This window comes from Coturnix japonica, unplaced genomic scaffold (assembly GCF_054131305.1).
Source record: "Coturnix japonica strain WE unplaced genomic scaffold, WE-NBRP24 Scf043, whole genome shotgun sequence".
NCBI classification, from domain to species: domain Eukaryota; kingdom Metazoa; phylum Chordata; class Aves; order Galliformes; family Phasianidae; genus Coturnix; species Coturnix japonica.
The window spans coordinates 3653108-3666313 of NW_028188946.1; positions in this window are offsets into that span (position 1 = coordinate 3653108).

The window sequence follows — 13206 nt, forward strand, 5'->3', positions numbered from 1 at the left end:
AAGAAAAACAGGGATAGAGCCGAAAAAAAATAAGAAAAGCTGGGTTAGAACGGAAGAAAACCAAGAAAAACAGGGTTAGAGCCGAAGAAAACCAAGAAAAACAGGGTTAGAGCGGAAGAAAACCAAGAAAAGCCGGGTTAGAACGGAAGAAAACCAAGAAAAACTGGGTTAGACCGGAAGAAAACCAAGAAAAGCAGGCTTAAAGCCGAAAAAAACCAAGAAAAACAGGGTTAGAATGGAAAAAAACCAAGAAAAGCCGCATTGGAACGGAAGAAAACCATGAAAAGCCGGGTTAGAACGGAAGAAAACCAAGAAAAACAGGGTTAGAGCCGAAAAAAACCAAGAAAAACAGGGTTAGAACAGAAGTAAACCAAGAAAAGCCGGGTTAGAACGGAAGAAAACCAAGAAAAACAGGGTTGGAGCCGAAAAAAACCAAGAAAAACAGGGTTAGAGCGGAAGAAAACCAAGAAAAACAGGGTTAGAGCAGAAGAAAACCAAGAAAAGCCGGGTTAGAACGGAAGAAAACCAAGAAAAGCAGGGCTGGAGCCGAAGAAAACCAAGAAAAACAGGGTTAGAGCGGAAGAAAACCAAGAAAAACAGGGTTAGATCCGAAGAAAACCAAGAAAAACAGGGTTAGAGCGGAAGAAAACCAAGAAAAGCCGGGTTAGAACGGAAGAAAACCAAGAAAAGCCGGGTTAGAACAGAAGAAAACCAAGAAAAACAGGGTTAGAGCCGGAAAAAAACAAGAAAAACAGGCTTAGAGCAGAAGAAAACCAAGAAAAGTTGGGTTAGAACGGAAGAAAAACAAGAAAAACAGGGTTAGAACGGAAGAAAACCAAGAAAAGCAGGTTTAGAGCGGAAGAAAACCAAGAAAAGCAGGGTTAGAGCAGAAGAAAACCAAGAAAAGCAGGGTTAGAACGGAAGAAAACCAAGAAAAGCAGGGTTAGAGCGGAAGAAAACCAAGAAAAGCAGGCTTAAAGCCGAAAAAAGCCAAGAAAAACAGGGTTAGAAGAGAAGAAAACCAAGAAAAGCCGGGTTAGAAGGAAGAAAACCAGGAAAAGCAGGGTTAGAACGGAAGAAAACCAAGAAAAACAGGGTTAGAACGGAAGAAAACCAGGAAAAGCAGGGTTAGAATGGAAGTAAACCAAGAAAAGCCGGGTTAGAGCGGAAGAAAACCAAGAAAAACAGGCTTAGAGCAGAAGAAAACCAAGAAAAGCCGGGTTAGAACGGAAGAAAACCAGGAAAAGCAGGGTTAGAGCTGAAGAAAACCAAGGAAAACAGGGTTAGAGCTGAAAAAAAAACCAAGAAAAACAGGGTTAGAGCAGAAGAAAACCAAGAAAAGCCGGGTTAGAACGGAAGAAAACCAAGAAAAACAGGGTTAGAACGGAAGAAAACCAGGAAAAGCAGGGTTAGAATGGAAGTAAACCAAGAAAAGCCGGGTTAGAGCGGAAGAAAACCAAGAAAAACAGGCTTAGAGCAGAAGAAAACCAAGAAAAGCCGGGTTAGAACGGAAGAAAACCAGGAAAAGCAGGGTTAGAGCTGAAGAAAACCAAGGAAAACAGGGTTAGAGCTGAAAAAAAACCAAGAAAAACAGGGTTAGAGCAGAAGAAAACCAAGAAAAGCCGGGTTAGAACGGAAGAAAACCAAGAAAGACAGGGTTAGAGCAGGAGAAAACCAAGAAAAGCAGGGTTAGAGCGGAAGAAAACCAAGAAAAGCAGGGTTAGAGCGGAAGAAAACCAAGAAAAGCAGGGTTAGAACGGAAGAAAACCAAGAAAAGCAGGGTTAGAGCGGAAGAAAAACAAGAAAAGCAGGCTTAAAGCCGAAAAAAAAACAAGAAGAACAGGGTTATAGCGGAAGAAAACCAAGAAAAAGAGGGTTAGAAAGGAAAAAAACCGAGAAAAACAGGGTTAGAGCGGAAGAAAACCAAGAAAAGCAGGGTTAGAATGGAAGAAAAAAAAAGAAAAACAGGGTTAGAGCCAAAAAAAACCAAGAAAAACAGGGTTAGAGCAGAAGAAAACCTAGAAAAGCCAAGTGAGAACGGAAGAAAACCAAAAATAGCCGGGTTAGAACGGAAGAAAACCAAGAAAAACAGGGCTGGAGCCGAAGAAAACCAAGAAAAACAGGGTTAGAGCGGAAGAAAACCAAGAAAAACAGGGTTAGAGCCGAAAAAAACCAAGAAAAACAGGGTTAGAGCGGAAGAAAACCAGGAAAAGCTGTGTTAGAACGGAAGAAAACCAAGAAAAGCCGGGATAGAACAGAAGAAAACCAAGAAAAACACGGTTAGAGCCGGAAAAAAACAAGAAAAACAGGCTTAGAGCAGAAGAAAACCAAGAAAAGCCGGGTTAGAACGGAAGAAAAACAAGAAAAACAGGGTTAGAACAGAAGAAAACCAAGAAAAGCAGGGTTAGAGCGGAAGAAAACCAAGAAAAGCAGGGTTAGAGCAGAAGAAAACCAAGAAAAGCAGGGTTAGAACGGAAGAAAACCAAGAAAAGCAGGGTTAGAGCGGAAGAAAACCAAGAAAAGGAGGCTTAAAGCCGAAAAAAGCCAAGAAAAACAGGGTTAGAAGAGAAGAAAACCAAGAAAAGCCGGGTTAGAACGGAAGAAAACCAGGAAAAGCCGGGTTAGAACGGAAGAAAACCAAGAAAAACAGGGTTAGAACGGAAGAAAACCAGGAAAAGCCGGGTTAGAACGGAAGAAAACCAAGAAAAACAGGGTTAGAGCCGAAAAAAAAAAGAAAAACAGGGTTAGAGCCAAAAAAAACCAAGAAAAACAGGGTTAGAGCAGAAGAAAACCAAGAAAAGCAGGGTTAGAACGGAAGAAAACTAGGAAAAGCAGGGTTAGAACGGAAGAAAACCAAGAAAAGCAGGGTTAGAACGGAAGAAAACAAAGCAAAGCAGGGGTAGAGCGGAGGAAAACCAAGAAAAACAGGGTTAGAGCCGAAAAATAAACAAGAAAATCAGGGTTAGAGCGGAAGAAAACCAAGAAAAGCAGGGTTAGAGCGGAAGAAAACCAAGAAAAGCCGGGTTAGAGCGGAAGAAAACCAAGAAAAGCCGGGTTAGAACGGAAGCAAACCAGGAAAAGCAGGGTTAGAATGGAAGAAAACCAAGAAAAGCAGGGTTAGAATGGAAGAAACCATGAAAAGCAGGGTTAGAGCCGAAAAAAACCAAGAAAAACAGGGTTAGAGCAGAAGAAAACCAAGAAAAGGAGGGTTAGAACGGAAGAAAACCAAGAAAAGGAGGGCTGGAGCCGAAGAAAACCAAGAAAAGCAGGGTTAGAGCGGAAAAAAACCAAGAAAAGCAGGCTTAGAGCCGAAAAAAAGAAGAAAAACAGGGTTAGAACGGAAGAAAACCAAGAAAAGCCGGGTTAGAACGGAAGAAAACGAAGAAAAGCAGGGTTAGAGCCGAAGAAAACCAAGAAAAACATGGTTAGAGCGGATGAAAACCAAGAAAAACAGGGTTAGAGCTGAAAAAAACCAAGAAAAACAGGGTTAGAGCAGAAGAAAACCAAGAAAAGCCGAGTAAGAACTAAAGAAAACCAAGAAAAACAGGGTTAGAGCGGAAGAAAACCAAGAAAAACAGGGTTAGAGCGGAAGAAAACCAAGAAAAGCAGGGTTAGAACGGAAGAAAACCAAGAAAAGCAGGGTTTGAGCGGAAGAAAACCAAGAAAAGCAGGCTTAAAGCCGAAAAAAAACAAGAAAAACAGGGTTAGAACGGAAAAAAACCAAGAAAAGCCGCATTGGAACGGAAGAAAACATGGAAAAGCCGGGTTAGAACGGAAGAAAACCAAGAAAAACAGGGTTAGAGCCGAAAAAACCCAAGAAAAACAGGGTTAGAACAGAAGTAAACCAAGAAAAACAGGGTTGGAGCCGAAAAAAACCAAGAAAAACAGGGTTAGAGCGGAAGAAAACCAAGAAAAGCAGGGTTAGAACGGAAGAAAACCAAGAAAAGCAGGGCTGGAGCCGAAGAAAACCAAGAAAAACAGGGTTAGAGCGGAAGAAAACCAAGACAACCAGGGTTAGAGCCGAAAAAAACCAAGAAAAACAGGGTTAGAGCGGAAGAAAACCAGGAAAAGCCGGGTTAGAACGGAAGAAAACCAAGAAAAGCCGGGTTAGAACAGAAGAAAACCAGGAAAAGCCGAATTAGAACGGAAGAAAACCAAGAAAAACAGGGTTAGAGCCGAAGAAAACCAAGAAAAACAGGGTTAGAGCAGAAGAAAACCAAGAAAAACAGGGTTAGAGCCGAAAAAAACCAAGAAAAGCAGGGTTAGAGCGGAAAATAACCAAGAAAAGCCGGGTTAGAACGGAAGAAAACCAAGAAAAGCAGGGTTAGAATGGAAGAAAACCAAGAAAAACAGGGTTAGAGTGGAAGAAATCGAAGAAAAACAGGGTTAGAGCCGAAAAAAACCAAGAAAAGCAGGGTTAGAGCGGAAGAAAACCAAGAAATGCAGGGTTAGAACGGAAGAAAACCAAGAAAAGCAGGGTTAGAGCGGAAGAAAACCAAGAAAAGCCGGGTTAGAACGGAAGAAAACCAAGAAAAGCAGGGTTAGAATGGAAGAAAACCAAGAAAAGCAGGGTTAGAATGGAAGAAAACCATGAAAAGCAGGGTTAGAGCCGAAAAAAAACAAGAAAAACAGGGTTAGAGCAGAAGAAAACCAAGAAAAGGAGGGTTAGAACGGAAGAAAACCAAGAAAAGGAGGGCTGGAGCCGAAGAAATCCAAGAAAAGCAGGGTTAGAGAGGAAAAAAACCAAGAAAAGCAGGCTTAGAGCCGAAAAAAAGAAGAAAAACAGGGTTAGAACAGAAGAAAACCAGGAAAAGCCGAATTAGAACGGAAGAAAACCAAGAAAAACAGGGTTAGAGCGGAAGAAAACCAAGAAAAACAGGGTTAGAGCCGAAAAAAACCAAGAAAAACAGGGTTAGAGCGGAAGAAAACCAGGAAAAGCTGTGTTAGAACGGAAGAAAACCAAGAAAAGCCGGGATAGAACAGAAGAAAACCAAGAAAAACACGGTTAGAGCCGGAAAAAAACAAGAAAAACAGGCTTAGAGCAGAAGAAAACCAAGAAAAGCCGGGTTAGAACGGAAGAAAAACAAGAAAAACAGGGTTAGAACAGAAGAAAACCAAGAAAAGCAGGGTTAGAGCGGAAGAAAACCAAGAAAAGCAGGGTTAGAGCAGAAGAAAACCAAGAAAAGCAGGGTTAGAACGGAAGAAAACCAAGAAAAGCAGGGTTAGAGCGGAAGAAAACCAAGAAAAGGAGGCTTAAAGCCGAAAAAAGCCAAGAAAAACAGGGTTAGAAGAGAAGAAAACCAAGAAAAGCCGGGTTAGAACGGAAGAAAACCAGGAAAAGCCGGGTTAGAACGGAAGAAAACCAAGAAAAACAGGGTTAGAACGGAAGAAAACCAGGAAAAGCCGGGTTAGAACGGAAGAAAACCAAGAAAAACAGGGTTAGAGCCGAAAAAAAAAAGAAAAACAGGGTTAGAGCCAAAAAAAACCAAGAAAAACAGGGTTAGAGCAGAAGAAAACCAAGAAAAGCAGGGTTAGAACGGAAGAAAACTAGGAAAAGCAGGGTTAGAACGGAAGAAAACCAAGAAAAGCAGGGTTAGAACGGAAGAAAACAAAGCAAAGCAGGGGTAGAGCGGAGGAAAACCAAGAAAAACAGGGTTAGAGCCGAAAAATAAACAAGAAAATCAGGGTTAGAGCGGAAGAAAACCAAGAAAAGCAGGGTTAGAGCGGAAGAAAACCAAGAAAAGCCGGGTTAGAGCGGAAGAAAACCAAGAAAAGCCGGGTTAGAACGGAAGCAAACCAGGAAAAGCAGGGTTAGAATGGAAGAAAACCAAGAAAAGCAGGGTTAGAATGGAAGAAACCATGAAAAGCAGGGTTAGAGCCGAAAAAAACCAAGAAAAACAGGGTTAGAGCAGAAGAAAACCAAGAAAAGGAGGGTTAGAACGGAAGAAAACCAAGAAAAGGAGGGCTGGAGCCGAAGAAAACCAAGAAAAGCAGGGTTAGAGCGGAAAAAAACCAAGAAAAGCAGGCTTAGAGCCGAAAAAAAGAAGAAAAACAGGGTTAGAACGGAAGAAAACCAAGAAAAGCCGGGTTAGAACGGAAGAAAACGAAGAAAAGCAGGGTTAGAGCCGAAGAAAACCAAGAAAAACATGGTTAGAGCGGATGAAAACCAAGAAAAACAGGGTTAGAGCTGAAAAAAACCAAGAAAAACAGGGTTAGAGCAGAAGAAAACCAAGAAAAGCCGAGTAAGAACTAAAGAAAACCAAGAAAAACAGGGTTAGAGCGGAAGAAAACCAAGAAAAACAGGGTTAGAGCGGAAGAAAACCAAGAAAAGCAGGGTTAGAACGGAAGAAAACCAAGAAAAGCAGGGTTTGAGCGGAAGAAAACCAAGAAAAGCAGGCTTAAAGCCGAAAAAAAACAAGAAAAACAGGGTTAGAACGGAAAAAAACCAAGAAAAGCCGCATTGGAACGGAAGAAAACATGGAAAAGCCGGGTTAGAACGGAAGAAAACCAAGAAAAACAGGGTTAGAGCCGAAAAAACCCAAGAAAAACAGGGTTAGAACAGAAGTAAACCAAGAAAAACAGGGTTGGAGCCGAAAAAAACCAAGAAAAACAGGGTTAGAGCGGAAGAAAACCAAGAAAAGCAGGGTTAGAACGGAAGAAAACCAAGAAAAGCAGGGCTGGAGCCGAAGAAAACCAAGAAAAACAGGGTTAGAGCGGAAGAAAACCAAGACAACCAGGGTTAGAGCCGAAAAAAACCAAGAAAAACAGGGTTAGAGCGGAAGAAAACCAGGAAAAGCCGGGTTAGAACGGAAGAAAACCAAGAAAAGCCGGGTTAGAACAGAAGAAAACCAGGAAAAGCCGAATTAGAACGGAAGAAAACCAAGAAAAACAGGGTTAGAGCCGAAGAAAACCAAGAAAAACAGGGTTAGAGCAGAAGAAAACCAAGAAAAACAGGGTTAGAGCCGAAAAAAACCAAGAAAAGCAGGGTTAGAGCGGAAAATAACCAAGAAAAGCCGGGTTAGAACGGAAGAAAACCAAGAAAAGCAGGGTTAGAATGGAAGAAAACCAAGAAAAACAGGGTTAGAGTGGAAGAAATCGAAGAAAAACAGGGTTAGAGCCGAAAAAAACCAAGAAAAGCAGGGTTAGAGCGGAAGAAAACCAAGAAATGCAGGGTTAGAACGGAAGAAAACCAAGAAAAGCAGGGTTAGAGCGGAAGAAAACCAAGAAAAGCCGGGTTAGAACGGAAGAAAACCAAGAAAAGCAGGGTTAGAATGGAAGAAAACCAAGAAAAGCAGGGTTAGAATGGAAGAAAACCATGAAAAGCAGGGTTAGAGCCGAAAAAAAACAAGAAAAACAGGGTTAGAGCAGAAGAAAACCAAGAAAAGGAGGGTTAGAACGGAAGAAAACCAAGAAAAGGAGGGCTGGAGCCGAAGAAATCCAAGAAAAGCAGGGTTAGAGAGGAAAAAAACCAAGAAAAGCAGGCTTAGAGCCGAAAAAAAGAAGAAAAACAGGGTTAGAACGGAAGAAAACCAAGAAAAGCCGGGTTAGAACGGAAGAAAACGAAGAAAAGCAGGGTTAGAGCCGAAGAAAACCAAGAAAAACATGGTTAGAGCGGATGAAAACCAAGAAAAACAGGGTTAGAGCTGAAAAAAACCAAGAAAAACAGGGTTAGAGCAGAAGAAAACCAAGAAAAGCCGGGTAAGAACTAAAGAAAACCAAGAAAAACAGGGTTAGAGCGGAAGAAAACCAAGAAAAGCAGGGTTAGAGCGGAAGAAAACCAAGAAAAGCAGGGTTAGAATGGAAGAAAACCAAGAAAAGCAGGGTTAGAGCGGAAGAAAACCAAGAAAAGCAGGCTTAAAGCCGAAAAAAAACAAGAAAAACAGGGTTAGAACGGAAAAAAACCAAGAAAAGCCGCATTGGAATGGTAGAAAACATGGAAAAGCCGGGTTAGAACGGAAGAAAACCAAGAAAAACAGGGTTAGAGCCGAAAAAACCCAAGAAAAACAGGGTTAGAACAGAAGTAAACCAAGAAAAACAGGGTTGGAGCCGAAAAAAACCAAGAAAAACAGGGTTAGAGCGGAAGAAAACCAAGAAAAGCAGGGTTAGAACGGAAGAAAACCAAGAAAAGCAGGGCTGGAGCCGAAGAAAACCAAGAAAAACAGGGTTAGAGCGGAAGAAAACCAAGAAAAACAGGGTTAGAGCCGAAAAAAACAAAGAAAAACAGGGTTAGAGCGGAAGAAAACCAGGAAAAGCCGGGTTAGAACGGAAGAAAACCAAGAAAAGCCGGGTTAGAACAGAAGAAAACCAAGAAAAACAGGGTTAGAGCCGGAAAAAAACAAGAAAAACAGGCTTAGAGCAGAAGAAAACCAAGAAAAGCCGGGTTAGAACGGAAGAAAAACAAGAAAAACAGGTTTAGAACGGAAGAAAACCAAGAAAAGCAGGGTTAGATCGGAAGAAAACCAAGAAAAGCAGGGTTAGAGCAGAAGAAAACCAAGAAAAGCAGGGTTAGAACGGAAGAAAACCAAGAAAAGCAGGGTTAGAGCGGAAGAAAACCAAGAAAAGCAGGCTTAAAGCCGAAAAAAGCCAAGAAAAACAGGGTTAGAAGAGAAGAAAACCAAGAAAAGCCAGGTTAGAACGGAAGAAAACCAGGAAAAGCCGGGTTAGAACGGAAGAAAACCAAGAAAAACAGGGTTAGAACGGAAGAAAACCAGGAAAAGCCGGGTTAGAACGGAAGAAAACCAAGAAAAACAGGGTTAGAGCCGAAAAAAAAAAAGAAAAACAGGGTTAGAGCCAAAAAAAACCAAGAAAAACAGGTTTAGAGCCGAAAAAAAACAAGAAAAGCAGGGGTAGAGCGGACGAAAACCAAGATAAACAGGGTTAGAGCCGGAGAAAACCCAGAAAAGCATGGTTAGAACGGAAGAAATCCAGGAAAAGCAGGGTTAGAACGGAAGAAAACCAAGAAAAGCAGGGTTAGAGCGAACGAAAACCAAGATAAACAGGGTTAGAGCCGGAGAAAACCAAGAAAAACAGGGTTAGAGCTGAAGAAATCCCAGAAAACCAGGGTTAGAACAGAAGAAAACCAAGAAAAGCAGGGTTAGAACGGAAGAAAACAAAGAAAAGCAGGGGTAGAGCGGAGGAAAACCAAGAAAAACAGGGTTAGAGCCGAAAAATAAACAAGAAAATCAGGTTTAGAGCGGAAGAAAACCAAGCAAAGCAGGGTTAGAGCGGAAGAAAACCAAGAAAAGCCGGGTTAGAGCCGGAGAAAAACAAGAAAAACAGGGTTAGATCAGAAGATAACCAAGAAAAGCCGGTTTAGAACGGAAGAAAACCATGAAAAGCCTGGTTTGAACGGAAGAAAACCAAGAAAAGCAGGGTTAGAGCAGAAGAAAACCAAGAAAAACCGAGTTAGAACAGAAGAAAACCAAGAAAAACAGGGTTAGAGCCGAAAAAAAACAAGAAAAGCTGGCTTAGAGCCGAAAAAAAACCAAGAAAAACAGGGTTAGAACAGAAGGAAACCAAGAAAAACAGGGTTAGAGCAGAAGAAAACCATGAAAAGCAGGGTTTGAGCGGAAGAAAACCAAGAAAAGCAGGGTTAGAGCGGACAAAAACCAAGATAAACAGGGTTAGAGCCGGAGAAAACCAAGAAAAGCAGAGTTAGAACGGAAGAAAACCAGGAAAAGCAGGGTTAGAACGGAAGAAAACCAAGAAAAGCAGGGTTAGAGCGGACGAAAACCAAGAAAAGCAGGGTTAGAGCCGGAGAAAACCAAGATAAACAGGGTTAGAGCCGAAAAAAAAACAAGGAAAGCCGGGTTAGAACGGAAGAAAACCAAGAAAAACAGGGTTAGAGCAGAAGAAATCCAACAAAAGCAGGTTTAGAAAGGAAGAAAACCAAGAAAAGCAGGGTTAGAGCGGAAAAAAACCAAGTAATGCAGGCATAGAGCCGAAAAAAAGCAAGAAAAACAGTGTTAGAAAAGAAGAAAACCAAGAAAAGCCGGGTTGGAACGAAAGAAAACCAAGAAAAGCAGGGTTAGAGCCGAAGAAAACCAAGAAAAGCAGGGTTAGAAAGGAAGAAAACCAAAAAAACAGCGTTAGAGCCGAAAAAAAACAAGAAAAACAGGGTTGGAGACAAAAAAACCCAAGAAAAACAAGTTTAGAGCGGAAGAAAACCAAGAAAAGCAGGGTAAGAGCGGACGAAAACCAAGATAAACAGGGTTAGAGATGGAGAAAACCAAGAAAAGCAGGGTTAGAACAGAAGAAAACCAAGAACAGCAGGGTTAGAACGGAAGAAATCCAAGAAAAGCCGGGTTAGAACGGAAGAAAACCAAGAAAAACAGGGTTAGAGCAGAAGAAATCCAAGAAAAGCAGGGTTAGAACAGAAGAAAACCAAGAAAAACAGGGTTAGAGCCGAAAAAAAAAGAAAAACAGGATTAGAGCAAAAAAAAACCAAGAAAAACAGGTTTAGAGCCGAAAAAAACCAAGAAAAGCAGGGTTAGAGCGGACGAAAACCAAGATAAACAGGGTTAGAGCCGGAGAAAACCAAGAAAAGCAGGGTTAGAACGGAAGAAAACCAGGAAAAGCAGGGTTAGAACGGAAGAAAACCAAGAAAAGCAGGGTTAGAGCGGACGAAAACAAACAAAAAACAGGCTTAGAGCCGGAGAAAACCAAGAAAAACAGGGTTAGAGCTCAAGAAATCCCAGAAAAGCAGGTTTAGAACGGAAGAAAACAAAGAAAAGCCGGGTTAGAGCGGACGAAAACCAAGAAAAACAGGGTTAGAGCCGAAAAAAAAAACAAGAAAAGCAGGGTTAGAGCGGAAGAAAACCAAGAAAAGCAGGGTTAGAGCGGAAGAAAACCAAGAAAAGCAGGGTTAGAGCGGAAGAAAACCAAGAAAAGCCGAGTTAGAGCTGGAAAAAAACAAGAAAAACAGGGTTAGATCAGAAGAAAACCAAGAAAAGCCAGTTTATAACGGAAGAAAACCAAGAAAAGCCTGGTTAGAACGAAAGAAAACCAGGAAAAGCAGGGTTAGAGCAGAAGAAAACCAAGAAAAGCCGGGTTAGAGCCGAAAAAAACCAAGAAAAGCTGGCTTAGAGCCGAAAAAAACCCAAGAAATCAGGGTTAGAACAGAAGAAAACCAAGAAAAACAGGGTTAGAGCAGAAGAAAACCAAGAAAAGCAGGGTTTGGGCGGAAGAAAACCAAGAAAAGCAGGGTTAGAGTGGACGAAAACCAAGATAAACAGGGTTAGAGCCGGAGAAAACCAAGAAAAGCAGGGTTAGAGCGGACGAAATCCAGGAAAAGCAGGGTTAGAACGGAAGAAAACCAAGAAAAGCAGGGTTAGAGCGGACGAAAACAAAGAAAAACAGGGATAGAGCCGGAGAAAAACAAGAAAAACAGTGTTAGATCAGAAGAAAACCAAGAAAAGCAGGGTTAGAACGGAAGAAAACCAAGAAAAGCCTGGTTAGAACGGAAGAAAACCAAGAAAAGCAGGGTTAGAGCAGAAGAAAACCAAGAAAAGCCGGGTTAGAACAGAAGAAAACCAAGAAAAACAGGGTTAGAGCAGAAGAAAACCAAGAAAAGCAGGGTTTGAGCGGAAGAAAACCAAGAAAAGCCGAGTTAGAGCTGGAAAAAAACAAGAAAAACAGGGTTAGATCAGAAGAAAACCAAGAAAAGCCAGTTTATAACGGAAGAAAACCAAGAAAAGCCTGGTTAGAACGAAAGAAAACCAGGAAAAGCAGGGTTAGAACAGAAGAAAACCAAGAAAAACAGGGTTAGAGCCGAAAAAAACCAAGAAAAGCTGGCTTAGAGCCGAAAAAAACCCAAGAAAAACAGGGTTAGAACAGAAGAAAACCAAGAAAAACAGGGTTAGAGCAGAAGAAAACCAAGAAAAGCAGGGTTTGGGCGGAAGAAAACCAAGAAAAGCAGGGTTAGAGTGGACGAAAACCAAGATAAACAGGGTTAGAGCCGGAGAAAACCAAGAAAAGCAGGGTTAGAGCGGACGAAATCCAGGAAAAGCAGGGTTAGAACGGAAGAAAACCAAGAAAAGCAGGGTTAGAGCGGACGAAAACAAAGAAAAACAGGGATAGAGCCGGAGAAAAACAAGAAAAACAGTGTTAGATCAGAAGAAAACCAAGAAAAGCAGGGTTAGAACGGAAGAAAACCAAGAAAAGCCTGGTTAGAACGGAAGAAAACCAAGAAAAGCAGGGTTAGAGCAGAAGAAAACCAAGAAAAGCCGGGTTAGAACAGAAGAAAACCAAGAAAAACAGGGTTAGAGCAGAAGAAAACCAAGAAAAGCAGGGTTTGAGCGGAAGAAAACCAAGAAAAGCAGGGTTAGAGCGGACAAAAACCAAGAAAAGCAGGGTTAGAGCCGGAGAAAACCAAGAAAAGCAGGGTTAGAACGGAAAAAAACCAGGAAAAGCAGGGTTAGAACGGAAGAAAACCAAGAAAAGCCGGGTTAGTGCGGACGAAAACCAAGAAAAGCAGGGTTAGAGCCGGAGAAAACCAAGATAAACAGGGTTAGAGCCGAAAAAAACCAAAAAAAAACAGGGTTAGAGCCAAAAAAAACCAAGAAAAACAGGGTTATAGCCGAAGAAAACCAAAAAAAGCAGGCTTAGAGCCGAAAAAAAACAAGAAAAACAGGGTTAGAACAGAAGAAAACCAAGAAAAAAAAGGTTAGAACGGAAGAAAACCAAGAAAAGCAGGGTTAGAGCAGAAGAAAACCAAGAAAAACAGGGTTAGAGCCTAAAAAAAAAACAAGGAAAGCAGGGTTAGAACGGAAGAAAACCAAGAAAAACAGGGTTAGAGCGGACGAAAACCAAGATAAACAGGGTTAGAGCCGGAGAAAACCAAGAAAAGCAGGGTTAGAACATCCAACATTGGGGCTGATACTCTGCAATATATGAGCATAGAATCAAATGATGATCAGGCCTGAGGACAAGAATGACCATCTCCACTCAACCCCCTGCTATGGGGACAGTCACCAACCACCACACCAAGGTCCCACAGCCTCAAACACCTCTAGGGATGGAGCATCCCAAAGGGACCCATTCCACCCTCCTCCCTTCAACCCCAAATAGAAAGAAGGGATCACCCACCCTATTCTGAAGGCTGAGCTCAAATTCCTTACCCCACAGCAAAGCCAGACACTCACCTTATACCCCAAAGGAAAGGATCTCCAAGCAGAGTCACATCCCATATGGCATCCAGAGCTCAAA